An 18,223-nucleotide genomic window follows, 5' to 3' on the forward strand; every position below is an offset into this window, starting at 1 on the left:
AGCCAGCACATGCTGATTTTTTTTTTCAAATCATTTGCAGATTATCTGTTGTTTTAAAACTTCACATGAGTTCTGTCAGGGTCTGGGGCTCCAACCCCCTGCTCTCTCAGACTTTGCTTGTCTTGCACTCAACTGGCAGCAGAACTCCTTTGCCACACAAATTAATGTCCTCTCTTAATTAATCCATGGTATAACAAGTGGCCACGGTTTCTCCAAGCGCTATATGGCCAACTGAGAGCACTGGGTGTCATGTGAGTGTGAAGGAAGGCTACAAACCAACTCTGCCAGCACTTGCTTCGTCTGCACCAAGCCTGGGGAAGAAAGGCTGAGGCAGATGAGGCCTTGCTGAGCCTGTCCCACTGCTGTTGCTTTTTTCCTGTGCCCACCCATAGTCCAGGAAGCAGCATGGCATCCTTCAGGTTAAAAAACAACGGGGCAGGACAGTGCATTAGTCAGCTCATTTTCCTCCCCAACGCACTTGTATAACATGGTAACATTAATAGCAACATATGTGCGAGTGCTGAAGGGAGGAGGCGTTTTGTCTGGCCTAAAGCTGCAGGATAGCCTGCTCAGAGCAGGAGCAGAGGCACAGGATTGGTGCAGAACGCCATTCGTCAAGAACCACGCTTTCAGGAAGTCGTTGTTCCCACCTCAGCCCCTTTTAGGAATGCTTTCATTTTCTTGAGAACTCAACAGAAGTTTATAGAAGTCAAAGAAGAGGCCAACTTGTGTTGGCTTATCCACAGGAGACTGTATTTCTTTGCTCCCATCCCTTACTTCTATTATTTTAGAACATAAAAATTGTCAGGATGTTTTCTTCTGTGTAATTTCTCGATTATGCTCCTCAATGTTCTCTAGCTGTGCACCTACTTCCTGCTGCCTCCTATTAACTCTTTTTCTCATTTCTATGCCTCTTTTTTACTATCAGAATAGCAATAATTGCAACCCCTTGACAAAGCCTGCTATCAAGAGGTTGGATTTTGCGAACTATCTCTGGCCTAAGCTGCAAGCAGTTTATCTAACAGGTGAGACATGAGGGCAGGAAGGGCAATGTGCAGGTGAATTGACTTGACAGGAATCTCACAGTATGGTACCAGCGAACTCAGGAATAAAATCTGGGCTTCTAAGATTCAAGGCATTGCTTTGTAATTTTTTTTTTCTTTGGTGCTCTGAGATTTCTTTTTCATAGTGCTGCCCTTTTTCAGAGAAAGAAACTTTCTTGAGATACTACTATTTTTTTTCCTGCTTTACAATTGAGCAATAGTTTAGGCAGAGCACCCAGGTCTATACAAGTCTATCATCTCGGTGGAGATTGCTTCTGATTCCGCAAGACACTTAGGTGTACATTAAATGAATATATGTTAGCTGCTTATGCGTGTAGGTGAAATATGCAACTGCCAGCACAGCTCTGAACTCAGTAGATTTTCCCTGTCGCTATACAAGTACTCTGCAGTACAGAAAATATGTAAGTCAGAACAGGCCTGCTCACCCGAGCTCATGTAGCCCCTTGAGTTAGTCCACTGCAGTCTAGTCCAGTTTGAGTTAGTCCAGTTTCCGCAGCTGGCAACTAGAGAGCAGCCAAGCTCCCACTCCTTAAAGAGTGATTCTTTCAGACACACTGGCAAAGTCTCTGTGAAAAGCTGAGCCGGAGGACTGCAGCCTTCCTTCAACCCTTTGCTTTTGATTCTTACAGTTACAACCTTATGTCTCATGTGAAGTGCCATGTTATTTAACTGTTTTAAGCACAGTATGTAATTAGAATGCTTTTTTTTTTTTTTCATTTCAGAGCTATTGAGTAGCTTTCTCCTTCCTCCACTCAGGGGCCTCTTTCTCCTATCTCTGTTTCTTGTGTTATTCAAACATTTATTTGTTTATTTGCTCATTTTCCCTTTTCTATAAACGTTTGTGGTGCTTTAATGAAACTACAGCTCCAGCCTCCAGGATACCAGCAGAGATCTCAGTCTGCCTCACAAAGATATATTTGCTTCTGTCTAGAGGAACAAGGACAACCAAGGAGCAAAACATTTTTAGGCTGATAAGCCCACTGCTTAGCTGAAGAGGATGTCATTGAGCCTGTGTTCGGCCAGTGCCAAGTCCCTGCAGCAACTCAAACAAGAGAGCAGCACCTATTAGGATGAATTCTTACAGCTTGGTGGGTCTGACAGACGCACTGCCAGGCCTACAGTTCCCCTGGGTCTGAGACTGCAGCACACTTCTTTGGCAGCACAGTGCTGCAACCATTTATAAAGTAAACACTGCAAGTGACCATTTGACCCTAAATAACAAGAGCATGCATCAGTCACTTAACCACTCCAAGACATGGTATGTGGTTCTTAACGTGTTATATATTGCAGATCCACTGTTAGTGATCTTGTTCGTCTCTATGAGGGAGAGGTCTCAGAAGGAAGGGATCAGGATCTTATTCCTTCAGGTGGTGGCCGTGAGGGGTGTGGTGCAAGAGTCCTGGCTCATCTCCTAGAAAAGGGAAGAGTCATCCCATCCCTCAGAGCCAAGATGGGAGACCATACCTAGCTATCTCTTTTTTAGGAATTACTTTTGAGACGAAAATTGCTAGCTTCAAAGAATGATATAGAGGAACAAACCTGGATGGATTTTGAGGCCTTCCAGGAAATATGAAAAAAAATAAATAAATAAAGAGAGAGAGAGAGAAAGGAAGCAATTCACGCCTTGGACAAGTATAGCCCACTATAAATATTCCTGCAGCAGCAAGGCTATTCACTGCTTCAGTGCATCCAGGTGAGACACCTCATGAGAGGAAATTAAATCAGAACATTGCATTTTTTCAGTCCCAGTGGGTTAAAATGGGGAAGGTGAAACCTACGAAGGGCACTTTGCTCTGTTCCTCCATGCTCCAACATGAGGACCATTGGCAGGCTAGCCAGTAAGAGTGAGCCCTTTTGGAAATACATAGGGTGCCTTGCCCTATGCCTCTTAGTGCTTTTCCCCGAAGTTGGAAGGTTCTCATAGGTTTCCCAAATGACAGTGATGCTGCTAGAAAGATATTTTACTCTATGAAGCAGACAAACTCCATGCTGTCTGCCACCCCTTCTTGTTTCAGCCCATTGGCAGATGTTCCCTTGTTGTGACTCTTTGCAGCTCTCATTGAAGTATTTGTTCATGTGGAGCTGATCAATATTTTAAGTTTTGACTTCATTAGCAAAAATTTGGTCTGATAATATCAGGCCATTCTTTTCAAATTGTGGTTGTTTTTTTTTTTTTTTTTCCCCATGGACAGTTTGAGGAATTGTGTTAGGGAATATTATTAGTACGTTTATCTGCATTAAAATTTGAAATGTTCAAAAGCTTTCCAAATTAGACTTTTTTAAATATTTCATCTTAAAATAAACCAACGAACAAAGCCTTACATAATACTTAAACCAGAAATGTAGTATTCTGTAGAGTGCTTTCCTGGTTCTCAGTGTCAGTTGTTTGCTTCAGTGTAGGTTTTGGAAAAACAACCAGTTTAGGTTAACACAAGTAGTTGTGTTGTCCTCCCATTACCCCCTCTTTGTTTTTCCCCTTGAGCTTCCAGCTCAAGAGAAAAATTGGTGGTTTGCATAGTTTTGTCTGCATCTTGCTTTTCAAATGGAAGTTGTGGGAAGGCATGCAGAAAACTTAGGTGAGATTTATGATCTGTGGTGGATGTTCATAAAGAAACCTTAAATATGTGACTTTGCTGAAGTTCTGCTGAGATGACTTCAAGTTGTGCACACTCCGCAGAGCTCAGATTAAGTTAATAATTATTTTCCCTTCATTCTTAAATTTGCAGACTGACTTGTTGCTTCCACTCCACTTTTCCTGTCTGTATGAAGGCATTATATTTGAAAATACCAGAGCACCTTATTTTCAAACTTAGGTCCTGATCAAAGGGAGTTTTATATACAAATCTATTGGCTTGGAGGGAACTGTTCATACTGTGAAGTTAAGCCTTGGCACAATCTTGGCTCTTCTAGAAGATCTGCCCAGAAACAAGAGACTCTATGTGCCCAAAGGTCTCTCCCTCTCTGTCTTCCCTATGAAGCCTTGTGTCAGGCACATTTCTTGCTCCAAAACTTCACAATTAGTGAGGGAAATCCTGACAGTGTGAACAGCAAGGACAAGAGCTCTTTTGTATTACAGTGGGGTGTTCTCCTGCTGTCACCAACTTATAAGTACCCATCAGGATCTCTTATTTTGGAATAGAGATGACAACAGCTAGACTGGAGACCCAGTCTCAGATTTCTCAGTCAGCCAGGGCTGCGTCCTGAATTTTTGTTACTGGAAAGACTTGAAGGAATTTGTTGGTATGAACACATTTGCTAATATAGCTTTGAAATTTATCTTTTTTTCTTCATTTTCTTCATTGTGCTTCTGAGTGGATATGCAAGACACTGAAAGCCAAACTATAATTGCCCCTTGCTGACCCACCTGTGTGAAAGCCTGTCTCCACATAACTTGTGTAATTTCAGCAACAAGAAAATACTGCTGGTATTCATGCTTTGGGGGTACAAAGCCATTTTTATCCAGGGTTGAAACATTGTGTATGATGTTTACTGGTGTGGGTGGAACTAATACTCCCGCTGAGGAAAAAAACGCCCTAACAGCACTGGTGGAAAGCTCTAGGAGGCAGAGTGCAGGCAGTGGCCAAACAGTAGAACAGTGAGAGAAGGTCATGCAGCACAATGAGCCCAGAGCAGGGCAACCAGCATCAAGTCTCTTGCCCAGGTGCTTGTTGCAGTAAAAGGGGGCTGTAGGAGCAGATGAGGAACTAATCAAGGTCCTCATCCTTTGTGGAATATGGTCCTAAGGATTTTGAGGTGCTGTCTCTGAGCTGTAATTGTATATTCACCACTGTTCTAAGTGGTGAGAAAATAGGTATTATCATGTCCCTCTTACAATAAGAAAACTGAGGCACAGGGAAGAAAAAAGACTCTTTCCAAGCAATGTTTGGAGATGATGTTTGAACAGGATATTGTATTGAGTTTTCCCCATTTTTAAGTTACAGACATAAACCCAGAAGCATCTCTGTCTTCTATGGGCACTCTGAACTGGCTCAGGGATCCTCCAGTGCTGTTTGGCATGATGGAATGAGTTCACTGTTTCTAATATTCACTATGCTTTCTGTTTTCTACTTATGTTGTTGCCATACACTTGTACCTGTTCTCTGACTGGCATTCAGCCTTGCACTCTCTCTCTCTTGATTTGGTCCTGCACCAGTGCAACACAAGTCAGCTGGAAACAGCTCCCTAAAATGCATACTTACAACACTGTGCATGCATTATTTCATGAAAAAACTGTGAAATAAGAAACTAACTTGACAAAGAAAACTGAGGCACTCCCCACCTGCCCTCACAAACTGATGTACAAAGTGGTACTGGGTAAGAAGGATCCAGTATCAAAGTCTGTTGAAGTTAGTGGAAAGAATCACGTAAGTTTCTGTCAGCAGGAGGCTGTTAGAAAACCTCTGCTGTTTGAATGGGATTGGTATCATCTAGACCTCAACATCTTTGCATCCATGCATGCAGGTGTTACAGACTTGTGTGGAAGAATGGAGAAAAAACTGTGGATGTGTAATTTCTTCTGTTTCTTTTTCTTACCATGTAGAGCATTAACTGATGTGGAAAGCGTTGTTTCCTTAAGGACAAACCACCATGGTCTTTCATATTATGGTTGACAGGAATCTCTTTACCTTCCACTTGCAGATGAATCAATTTTCTTAGAATTTTTCATGTTTCTTGGGCAAAATGAAGCAAGCAGAATGTCTGCCTGCACTGAACTGTTTGCAATTACTATCAAAATAAAAGTTTAATTGCAAATGACATTCTCCCATGGATATTCTCTTAAAAACAAACAAACAAGAACAATGAACAAACAAGCAAAAAGTGTCCAACCAGCTTCCTGGCAAGAAGAAAATGGTGTGGGTACAAATATCAGCTTTGCTTGATTCCACATGCAGCTCTCCTTTTCAGGAAAATAGTAGTGCTTTTTGTGGGGTCTCTAACCGTGCACAGGCAGAACCCAATTGTGTGTGGCTAGTTTGTGGAGCTGTAATATGCACTGGCAAGCTCTTTCTCAGCAGTTACAATGATCTAAGTAAATGCCCATCAACGCAAGCAAGGTCTCCACAGTGCCACCTGCCTGTTAAGATACTTGTGGAATTTAATACTGGGCAGAGCTTCATTATACACATCACACGAGTTTAAAAGCATCAACAGCTGAATACATGTAGACAGGGTAAGCATGGAAGTCTGAATATAGGTTATTGTCAGGGTAAGTTACACAAATTGTTCTTTCACCAGTATGTTTGTGAGATTCTTCCCGTGCACACAGGGATGAAAGTGTCCAAAACACAGCAGCTTTTCCTAAATTATCTTTCAGCTCTAGAAGCAGCATTACAACATATATCCCTTATGAATTTGAACATCTAGTTGGTTAACCTGTTTCCAGAATGTTTTGTCTTGTTTCCAAAATAGGACAGGAAAAACAACCAAACATAAAATTAAAATATGAAATTTACAAATGAGAAATGCAGACTGAACTGCAACATAAACTGTGGTTGCAAAAAGATACCAGAAGCTGTGATGAGAATCACTTCAGCTATCTGCTAGTTCAGTAACTCCAGATGTTTTACAATTATTAATTCTCCAAGGGAAGCATTGTCAATCCAAACGAACTGGCAGCAATGGCCTCAGAGTGGTGCGAAATGGACCAGCCTTGTTTCACAGGTGGCTGGCTGAGCTGCTTTGAACATCAGTGCCTCTAAATCATTCAACAGTTGGACACAGCGTGTGCCTGGGAGGCTACGAACCTGTGCAGCTCCTAACAGCAGGGTGGCTGGAGAGTGAGCACCTCATCTTTCAAATTCAGGGTAGGGCCCATCTGTCCAGAGTCCTACAGGAAGAGGGCTTGTAGGAAAATGAGAGTGCAGGGGTTCATTGCACACTGAAACTCTGCTACTGAGGTAGGTGGTTCTAAACTGGGGATTTTTTTTTTATTATTTTTTGTGCTTCTTTTGTCATCATTGACTTTATATAAACTTGACTTAATTTCTGATTATATGCAGTGCCTGTGTGGGGGAATAAAGTCCTGGTGACTGTGTGTGTGTTTTGATTTCTGCTGAGATATTCCACCATCTTCTGTAAGGCTGTAATAGTCCTAGTTCTTCAAGGGTCATCCAAACAGGAAGGTGAGGCACAAGCTTTTATTTTTATCAGTCTCCACCATATTTGCTTCTCTCTTTAACTTTTTTCTGCATTTTTTTTTTCATTCTGTTTGCACTCTGATGGTTGCTACCCCCATTGTTTCTCCCATTAGATTATTTTATTGCTTTCCTTATTTCAGAATTTGTCCTGACACTAAATGCAACCTCAGTAGCACTTTAATATGAAGGAAAAAATGAATTCATTCTCATCCATATTCCTTTATGGTTTAGAGCCAGTAATAGGCACGGACTCCTTCTCAAAAAGTGGCTTTTCTATAATCAACTTTAGTGGTTTAATGAAAGGACTCAAATACTTCTGGGCATTTTCTCGCTACTGTGAATAATAATGCACTTTCTCCATGGATTTTGTTGTGTTTTTACTCATCTGTGACACCAAGAAAATTGTGTTGTTGCTACCTTCCCTGCTAAGACCATTCAGCATCTTCCCAAGGCAAGACCCAGCTGGTGAAATCTCGGTGCTGTTTTTGTTAGCATACAAACCCTTATTTTAATTGCTTTGATCTCTTCTATTCTCTTGCTTTACTCAGAGCTTTTACAGAGACACTAAAGGAAGTACAAGGGGTGATTTTGTCGGACTGTCATCCCCACACTGGGGTCTGTAGGGATCATCTAATTTAGATCTCATGGCAGTAACTGAGTACACATTACCACTGGAACTCATTGCCTTAGTCTATAGAGCTTTTGCACCATTGGATAAATTTTCATGTGTTCATTCTGAATAAGTGTGTATGTGTGGAATGAAGAGGAGAATAACAGCCCACAAAATTCAAGTGTTTCAGTATCATGATGTCTCAGAATCAAGAGGTGTCCCAGCTGTCCTAGCCCACTTCTGTATATATGATGAAGTCATATTTTAGCATAATAATCAGATAAATGTCAAAATCCTCAGGTGAGGAAATCCTTGTTTTCTCACTGTCCATGTGTGCTCAGATAATACAACAAGGATCTTATCACTGTGCCAGCATTTACCTTTCTCAGTACATGGCACTTGATATTCATATCCTGTTGATCTTTGTCCTCAGCACTGAGTTCTGTGCAAGGCTGTTAGGAAGTGGTTGTGGTGCTAGGGGACACTGAAGCCACACAATGCTGCTGTAACTTTATTTCAACCAAAGATTTTATGAAGATATTAAAGAGTCTTTCTCATCTCTGGCTAAATGCAAGGTTCTATTCCCCATTACCATCTAACTAACACCTTTTGTTAGTATAACGCATACATGCCTTTAAAATATTCTGAGAATGCTCATCCATCACATGTTGTAATAGAAAACTAACCATTAAGAAGCAGACTTCCTTGCTTATTCTCCAAGGGTGGAATTCAATTATGCAGAGGAACAAAACAGGGTTTATGTACCTTCCAAGTCTCTCATAGTCCTATTTATACTGACTTTTTACACAGGGGGAAATTCTACCACAAAGGACCAATTTTGGGGTGATGCTTGAGTTCCACAATCAATTACATATTGTCTGTAGGACCCCTGTCAGTACTGTATGTGGAAGATGGAAGAGATGCCAAGTGGAGTTTTATGCCCGGTGGGCCTGGCTCCTACCCAGCTGAAGTCAGTGGAACTTCTGCCACTCCTTCCAAAATCAACAGGATAGCTCCTCTGTTCGCTCTCTATTTCTCCTGCTAAACCACAGATTTCTGATATTTTCAGGCACCCGTGCTCATCAGCTTGGAATCCACACAAGGCTGGGTTTCATAACAACAAGCAGCCCAGATTCTTTCAAGTTCGAGCAGACAGAAGAGAATAAGGTGTCTTTTTTTTTTTTTTTTTGGCCTTGCTAATCTCGACTGGATGCTGCAGGTTTGCCAGAGATTACTTGAGTTTTCCCTAACTAAGGTGTGAGTGAAGACTGCAGCAGTTTGAACCAAATATGGCTGTTGGTTTCATTGCTTTTATTCTTCACTCACTGGCAAGGAAAAATATATATCTGTAGAAAACTATTTTGGTGTCACCGTTTCAGCTGTTTGCATTTATCAGTGTTACCTACTTGAAAATACCTTGTATTACCCTCAGAAACTGTCTGTCCTAGTCCAAAGCAATCTCTTGTTCCAGAAGGGTTCCCAGCTCCTCACAGAGAGCTCCCAGCACCTTGCAGGCCTGGTGCAGAGCCTTTGAACTAAAGGGAAAGTCTCTTAATAGCCTCCGGGGCTCAGGTAGTGAGCCCCATGGAGTGCAGGAGGTAGCTAGCACCATCAAAAGCATCCACTAACCACTGACTGCCAGTGGGCCTCCAAATTGTTCAGATGACTCTGAAAATATTTATCCCAGGACTGGCTATGAATTCTCAGCAGTACAGAGCGCATGAATGGTAGTCAATAAATAATATAAAAATTCAAAGTACAAAAATCTCTGTGTTCAGAAAAGTGATAATTTTATGCTTTGCTATTTCTTTTGTGTCAATCTCTTCGTAAGCATCCCTTTGGCTACAGTGTTTACTTACGGTACAAATGTGTACTAAGTGTCAAAACGGAATATTTCTTGAATACATTCACTTTCTGCCTGTTTAGTTATGAGCTGATTGGAGATGCTGCACCTGTTGGGGCCATTTTATTTTCTCTGTTGGCTGAAGACAAAGAAAGCTCAATGCCTCACAGTTTTGAAAAAAGGAAATGGATGAAAGAATTTGAATTAAAATTTAATACAAACACTGCCTTTTTGTGGCACTCTGGGACCAGACAAAGGACTGCTTAAATCTTCAGGACAGGAACTGTTGCCTCTACCATAACGAGCCTGAGCATCCAAAGATGCAAGTGGGCTAAGACTATACAGTACAGAAGAAATGAGCAAGGTTGCTTGCACTGAACTATAGCCTTCCTGATGTCTCTGAAGGGGGGAAAGCTCAGCACTTGCCTCTATCTTGCAAGAGTCTGAGAAAAAAAGTAAGCCAGCAGAGGACTGAGTCTACCATACTGTGGCCTGTTTCACCTGGACACCATAATGGGTTTTGTAGGTGACATTGACATTACTGAAGGAATGTACCACTGTGATCTCTGAGAAGAAAAGAGAATGTACCTTTTCCTGCCTCCAGGGAGTCTGCAAGATAGCTAAGAAATTGAAGAGATTGCTGGCACTAGCAGAAGATCAAAAAACAGCCTTGGTCCTTCTTGTCAGAAAATTTAACTCCTAGCTGGAAGAGAAAGCAGTATTCAGATGCTGAGCATGACAACTACTTATACTTGGCTACCCGACCCAAAGCGATACTGTTGATGATAGCTAATCAGAAAATAGCAGTGTGCCTCCTCAGAATGTTTGTGCTCAGGTACATATCACCCAGGTGGAGATAGCCACCTTAGGCCTCAGCTTTGTGTTAAACATCCCCAAGCCAGCAGGCACTGCATATCCTGCCTTCTTCAGTAGCTGCTTCATAAAGTGTCCTGCAGCCCTCACTCCTTCTCTTTCTCCAAGAGAAGAGGAGAGGCTGTCTCTGCTGTTAGAAGGCATATTAGGCCTGTTGCAAGAGATAAAGAAAAAAGACAAGGACAATATTCTCCAGTTAATTGATTCATTAATTGATTCAGAGATGAAAACAAAATTTTGGGCACATTTTTCAAGAAGAATCTGTGCACAGATTTCAAGGACCTGTCCACAGGATTGTAATCAAGGACTTTGTGAATAGGGTGATTAAGTTCTGTTGTAGCTTTCTCCTAAGTGATCGGACCCTTTGAATATAGGTAAATAATAGATAATGAGACCTAGGACAAGTAAAATCAGATGAGGCTTCAGGGTAGAATAAGTTACTTTAGGCTCCTCCTGTGGCTGATGAAGAGATACACAGGCTTCTCTTGAACCTAGATGCAGTCTGGATTTCTCTTTGCGCTTGTACAGCTCCCCTGTCTATAAACAGCATCTGAAGTGGTTGTCCCAAGGTAGATTTACTTTGGTGACTGCAGTGTGACAATTCCCCTTTTTTTCCCATACAAAGATTTAGAACAACAGAGAACTCCAAAAGTGCTATCACCTATTCTCCCTTCCATGATATTTAATTAAAACATCCAGGGACCCCACCCTCTAATAATCTGAAGTCTGTAAACATTGAACAGATTCTTCAATTCAGGCTAAAGACCAAATTCAACAACTATTTTATTTCTTCAGTCCTATTACAATCATTGCAACTATCAGTCTGATGACATTATTTTTTCCTCAACACAGGAAACCAATTATTTTTACTGATTAACTCTCGACCTTCACTAGGACATTGACTACTAGAGAACGGAAAAAAAGACCTGTCAAACCAAAGAGTTATGATGTTGACTGATCTTCTAAATGATTACTCGAATTTTTTAAAAAGCACAAAAATCTCAACCCTTCTTTTTTCTTTGTATCTTATACCACACAGAAAGAAGTCTTAGCAGTCCTTGGAATCAGCTCTGAGGGTTTCAAACAAGGCATGCATAAAAAGCTGCTGTCAACATGCAAGAAGCCTTTAAAAACAGGTCTGTAACTGTGGCTAGATCCACTGGGATCAAATAAGATAACATCTTTAATTATACGCCCACCTAAAAGCTCTGCACATGCAGAATATTTCTAGAGTTTGGCTATACCTTGAGAGCTCTTAGTGAAGATAGCCCTTGCCTGTGTTGGAAGTGCTATTCAGTCAAGTTGCAGGAGTTCATGGTTGCCTTTATGATCAGAACCAAAAATCTGATCTTGAAAATGCTTAACATTTGTGCTTATTCTTCAGGCAGAGATCCATTCTACTGAAATAAATGCACCTCTGTGAAAAGTTAAGTATGTCCAGGTGCTTCTGCAAGATGGACCTGAGTTTATGAATATTTATTGTGTAATACCTCCTCAGTTTACTTCAACAACAATGAAAAAAAATGTGGCGAAGAAATTATTGGTACTGCTGTCAAGTTACATGGCTAGCTGTATTAAAAATAACATTTTCTTGCAATTTTTTTTCTGGTTGTTTTAGCAGATTTTGTTCTTTGATGGAAAATGTATTGATCTAATCCTGGGAAACTGACTGTAGTGCTCAATAGAACAGTTTCTGCCATATAATTTTGATGTTCAGAAGGTTGTATAATATTTCTTATGAAAAGCCTCTGTCAACTTCCACTGACTGTTGAATCTTAAAGTGATTCATCCACACAAGAATATTTTTCAGGAAATCTTCTGAAGCAGGAGGCAACCTCATTGCAAAATACAATTTAATTGAACATATGTTGATTTTAAAAGTATGTATACATCTATATACATTTATTTTCTCCTTTCTGATTTCTTTTTGTGACTCACATTGAAAACCAATGTTTAGAAATATATGAAAAAGGAAATTAATTAAATGCAATATGCTTTGAAAAGTAAACTTGCAAAGTATGTGTTTCTGTTTTGTAACATTTTATGTTTATGCATAAAGAATAATAAAAGTTAATATGTGAAATAGCTAAAAATAATAAAAGTTAATATGTGAAATAGCTAACAATTTTCAATGTTTCTCAATTGTGAATCTAGCAAACTGTGTTTCCAATACTCTCAGTCCAAGTTTGTATCTTCAGATTTTCATGTCATTACATTTGAATGTTGATGCTGATTGGCTTCCCACATTATTAATAGAAAATCGTATTTCTGTCCCTACCTTCTACAATTCCTCTTGCTCTTAATTCCACAGAAAGAGATATCCATAATAAACCAGGAGGGGAGCGACCGTTTCTGATAGCAAATTAAGTTTTTCCAGTTCAATGAAATTGGGTCTTTTAATCTCAAGACATAATGACACATTGAAGTCAATAGTTAGCCACAGCTTCAAAAGGGACACATTTCATCTCAGATATTTGGTATCAGAAATTTTTAAATTCTTTAAAATTTTTGGATGCATGTAAATACAGAAAGAAAAGAGATTCCCTTCATGATTAGTATGGGCAAAAACTAGGATCAGTTCAAAGTGCTCAGAGTTTTTTTAATTGTTTTGTTCTGTTTCATTTTAAATACAGAAATAAAGTACAATGGTTGATTTCTCTTCTTCTCTTCTTCTTCTCTTCTTCTCTTCTTCTCTTCTTCTCTTCTTCTCTTCTTCTCTTCTTCTCTTCTTCTCTTCTTCTCTTCTTCTCTTCTCTTCTCTTCTCTTCTCTTCTCTTCTCTTCTCTTCTCTTCTCTTCTCTTCTCTTCTCTTCTCTTCTCTTCTCTTCTCTTCTCTTCTCTTCTCTTCTCTTCTCTTCTCTTCTCTTCTCTTCTCTTCTCTTCTCTTCTCTTCTCTTCTCTCTCTTCTTTCCCTTTTCTTGTTATTTTATTTTATTTTATTTTATTTTATTTTATTTTATTTTATTTTATTTTATTTTATTTTATTTTATTTTATTTTATTTTATTTTATTTTATTTTATTTTATTTTATTTTATTTTATATTTTTTCAAAATGTCGGTATTTTTTGACACCTGCACTCTGTTGGAATAGAGTGGAATAGAATAAAAGAATAAAAGAAGGATCTAAATAAGTATTGTATGTTTTAGTCATTTAACTCACTCAAAACATTATTAATTTGGATTCAATGTGGACTAAAGGTCTTGAGGTGATACGACTGATTCTGCCTTTGCTGATGCTGAGGACTGTGCTACGGATCTTCAAAGAGAAACACCATAAACCTCTGAAAACCACAAAGCCTTGGGAATATTAGCAGACAACTTCCATGAAATGGCAGCAGATGAAGACATGAAAATCACACAGATACCAATCAAATCTTTACCAATATACAATCCATATACCTTTGCTGTACGGGGAGAAAGCAACTACTAGAACCTCTAGTCAACACCTGATACGGATTTTAAGCCATAATCAGATGAAGAAAATATATCCCAATACATACCAAGCCCTTCACTGTACAGTTTTCATTGCCATTTAGAGCCTACAAGAATTTCATTTCGCAGATGCAGAACCCTTCCAAGAGAATGATACTAGAAATTAGACACCTCAAAAGCATTGACCTAAATTGAAGCTACTCCTTACACAAATGTAACATTTGAGGTTTCTTTCTGATTTAAGGCTATTTCTCCCTCTCCTCATTCTAATAAGTGCCAAGGAAAAGTGCTGAGCTGCCCAAGACAAGGCTGTAGTTTTTTGCTGAGTCAGTTGTTCCATTGAAAGAGCAGTCCGTAGACATCTACTGTCCTGTTAAGCAGTTGTATGTAGTCTCTGTAGAGTTTTTTTTTTTTTTGTTCTTGATGCTGCTTAACTGTTTTATTTTAAATTGCTAAGTCACTTAAAAAAAAAGAATGATATAATACTATCCTAAGATGACTATTCCAAGTGAGCAATTGCTGTAGTTGCCATAGGGATACTGAATGAATGCAGATGAGGTGGGAGACATCCAGAGGGCTCTATGAGCATGAATTTCTGTGTAGCAGCTCAGTACGACCAAAAAGGGGACATGTCTGCCCCACTGTAATGGTGGGCTGCAGCTGTTGCCTAGCCCATGCTGAAATGGCAGCCTGGCTGCCTGGGAGCTGCTTCAGTTGGAGCCTCAGCACCTCACTTGCTGCTGAAAGAGGAACTTGGGCTCTTAGGTGATTTTGAAAATGCTACCACAAGTTCCCCAGGAGCAGTACTTAGAAACAGCCACTCTGTTTTTGTAATAAATGCACCAAGGAAAACTGTGGAGGTTACATACGAATGAGAGCTAGTGTTACACTGGGGGACCTACAGAGAACAATTAAAAACAACTACTATTTGGAAGAGGAATAGCTTCTCCACAGAGGAAGGACCAATCTATTTTATTGTATAGAAGGTTTATTACAATGACAGAGGCAAACAATCATTCCATAGATGAGGGTTGATAAGTGTTTTCTCCCAGCAATACTTCTGATCTATTATTAAACTTTGGTTTAATTGTTTAACTTACTGATGACATGGGGGTGAAAGTGGTCAGCTGCTCAGAGAATGACGGTCATTTTTAGTTTTTCTGTGCTCCTGCAACTTTTCCAAGCGGGACTAATTTCAGCCTGTATTCATTATAGATGTAACTGTAAATACAGTGACATAATTGCCTCAACGTCCTCAGAAAATGTGAACAATCTTAAATGATAACTTGGCAGTTAACACCGACACTCAAAAGTTCTGCCTTTGGAATGCTGTTTGCTCCCAACCCACTTGTGGAAAGAGCTGGATATTGCAGCCTGAAGGTTTTCAGGTTTGTGCTGTCCATGAGAAGCTACAGAGAAATGCAGATGACACTAATGACAGAAAGTATCAAATCTCCCCACACATAGTTGTTCACAGTTGTACAAAGGATGGAATTCTTTGGTCTAAAATACACAAATAAGTTCAGACTGCTTTTCTTGATATTGACACAATTTTTAATTATGGCAGGGCTAGAACCTCAGCTGTTGCAGACATACATCTCAGTTATCTTCAGATAAATTGTAGTGATTTATTCTGGATTTACTTTCAGCACCACCAGTGTAACCTCTTGGCACTTATGTTGGAAAAATAGTCATGCTGGCTGGGGTAAGTTGTAAATCTAGTGCTCTTGTGTGAGATGTTATGATCCTAAGCACTCACTGTGTCTTGGGTGTATTAACAGTATAAGATACTCTCTAAAGAACTGACTTTGGAAGACATACCCAGGCTCGAGACAGGGTACTAATTTGAAATAGTGAGAGATATGAATAGAATTTCATGAGAACAGTTGTAAACATTCCCCAACTAACTGGAATGAATTAACAGGCAAGAATTTCGAAGATGCAAGGTTCTCTGATGAATAAATACATAAATTCTAGCTTGTCTTTGGTCTAGAATAGATTCAGCAGGCTTTCTGTTGCCACTCGTAGAGTCTCTCCCTCCCATTTACATTGTCTTTTAACTTAAATCTTTTAAGACCTCCCCACTCCTTATTTTAAGATTATTGTAGTATTATTAACACTGCATTATTACCATTCTAGGTTGTTTGATGGATGTTAATTAATCCCTTTTAAGCCACTCGAGACTTAATTGAAATAAACAAACATTATCATATCCATCTCCTAGCTGAAGGAGATGAATCACAGAAAAGTTAAATTACTTCTTAAGTCATGAAACAAGACAGTAGGCAAATCAGGGATAGCACTAAGAAGCATTACACTTCTAGACTCCTACCATAATCATAACATTAGCCAGGCTTCCTAGAACCTGTATGTCTGAATTAGATAATTTTATTCAAAAGAGTTCTCACTTATACTCACATTTAGGCTAATTCCATTATTACTGCAGCCAGTAGGAAAAAAGCAGCCAAAGATTTTTGTGCCAAGATATCATTTCCAATGAAAGGAAAGACAACTGCAAGACAGTATGGATAAAATAATTTTCCTAATGGTGGATTTTTTATTTTAACATGAGCAGGTGTCAGTATTATATATGTGCAGGAAAGGTCAGATGCTGTGTTTTGGAATGATCTCGCATTCCTTTGTAAAGGATCATTTAATAGGTCTCTAATTTCCTCAGTCAGGAACACCTCTCCCTGCCTACTCTTCTGGATTATTCTACCTCAGCATATCCACAAAAGGCAGGACTGCAGGGACAATACCTCTGGCATAGTTTTCTCCCATCAGAAGGGTCACTTGGCCAGCCATTGCCTTTCAGTGGGACCTGTTCCTCTGTTCTTCTGTACTTAATGTACAAAGCAGGGAGGAAAGATCGTATTGAGGAGGATGGTGTTGCAGCCTGTGTGTGAGAACAGCCAGGCCCCTGAAGTGCAGTTGTTACTGCAAGTGAGCCCTACTACTGGGAAGCAGGCAAGGCTGCAGGTTCTTTGGGGACAGTGTCCTTTGCAGGACTCGTGCAGAAGCACCTAGCCTTTCCATAAGACACCAGCATAAGCAGGGCAACAGTTTTCTGAAGCAGCCCAGTACTCTCCAACACCCTGAGGAACAAACCCACACTGGGGCAAGTCTACCAGGCCCTCCTCCTGCTCCCTGCCTGAGCCAATAGGATAACCACCTGTATACAGCTCTGATAAGACAGCACCAAACACCTGGACTGTACATTGCATGCTGTATCTGTCATGCTGTGTGCAGCCTACAGACATGTGGCAGTGGTAGCAGGACCTCAGTAATTTTCCTGATTTCTCCTTTTTATTCCTGATTTCCACTGGCACAAGAGAAGCAGATCATCACTAGGCAGCCTTTCACAGAGTAACTGGATCAACTGTTTCAATTTCTGCTTGAAAATATCAGCGATGGAAAGGCCTTATGCTGCAGCCTTACACCTTTCACCTGGCTGGGAGTAGTTTATACTGCACAATTGAACAATCCTTACTATTAGAGCATATTTTAAATACCTCACTCAATGCAATCATACACACAAAAAAGTACATGTAGCTGTAAACCTCATCAGCACCTGACAGCATGCTCAATTTCACATGCAATTACCTGGATAGACCATGTAATTATGCCACATGATTACAGATACATTATTTGAATGAAGTTGCATGTCTGCAGCTCAAGATGATGTAGCCCTTTCCCATCAACCAAAGTTCTCTGGTACATTTTTTACCATGTGCACCTTATCTTTTTCAAGAGAATAGGACAGAAATTGAAACAGTTTCTCCAAGAGCTCAGTTAAAATGTAAACATTATGTTTTAGGCAATGAATTTCGTTTTAGGGCATGAAGACCAATTGATGAAATTAATTGCTGTTAACCTGTTATTGCTGATACCTACTAAAACTCTGCTGTTAGCTCTTCCTGAGGACAAAAGATAACAAATAGGAAATTCCTATGCGAGAAATAATGTCAGACTGTGTCCTTTGCTGTACCTAAAACTACTCACTGAAGCAAATAGTAGGAATTAAAGCAATGGTGGTTATAATTCCCAGGTACTCTGTGATAGCCTGTTTCATCCTCAGCATAGACCTTATCCCAGTTTACACTACAGAAGACTACCCCTAGAGGCCAGCTATGCTGTCTCTGGCTGCTGGGCTCCTGCTGAAACCACGTAGGAGGAGTGCAGGTATGACACTTACAGGCAAAAGGCTGATATGCCTTTGCCTTGTATCTCACTTTGCCCTTTAATCATATTTGTTCGAACAGAAG

Source organism: Cyrtonyx montezumae, unplaced genomic scaffold (assembly GCF_038088225.1).
Source record: "Cyrtonyx montezumae isolate F1298 unplaced genomic scaffold, pur_monq_1.0 scaffold_3, whole genome shotgun sequence".
NCBI lineage: Eukaryota > Metazoa > Chordata > Aves > Galliformes > Odontophoridae > Cyrtonyx > Cyrtonyx montezumae.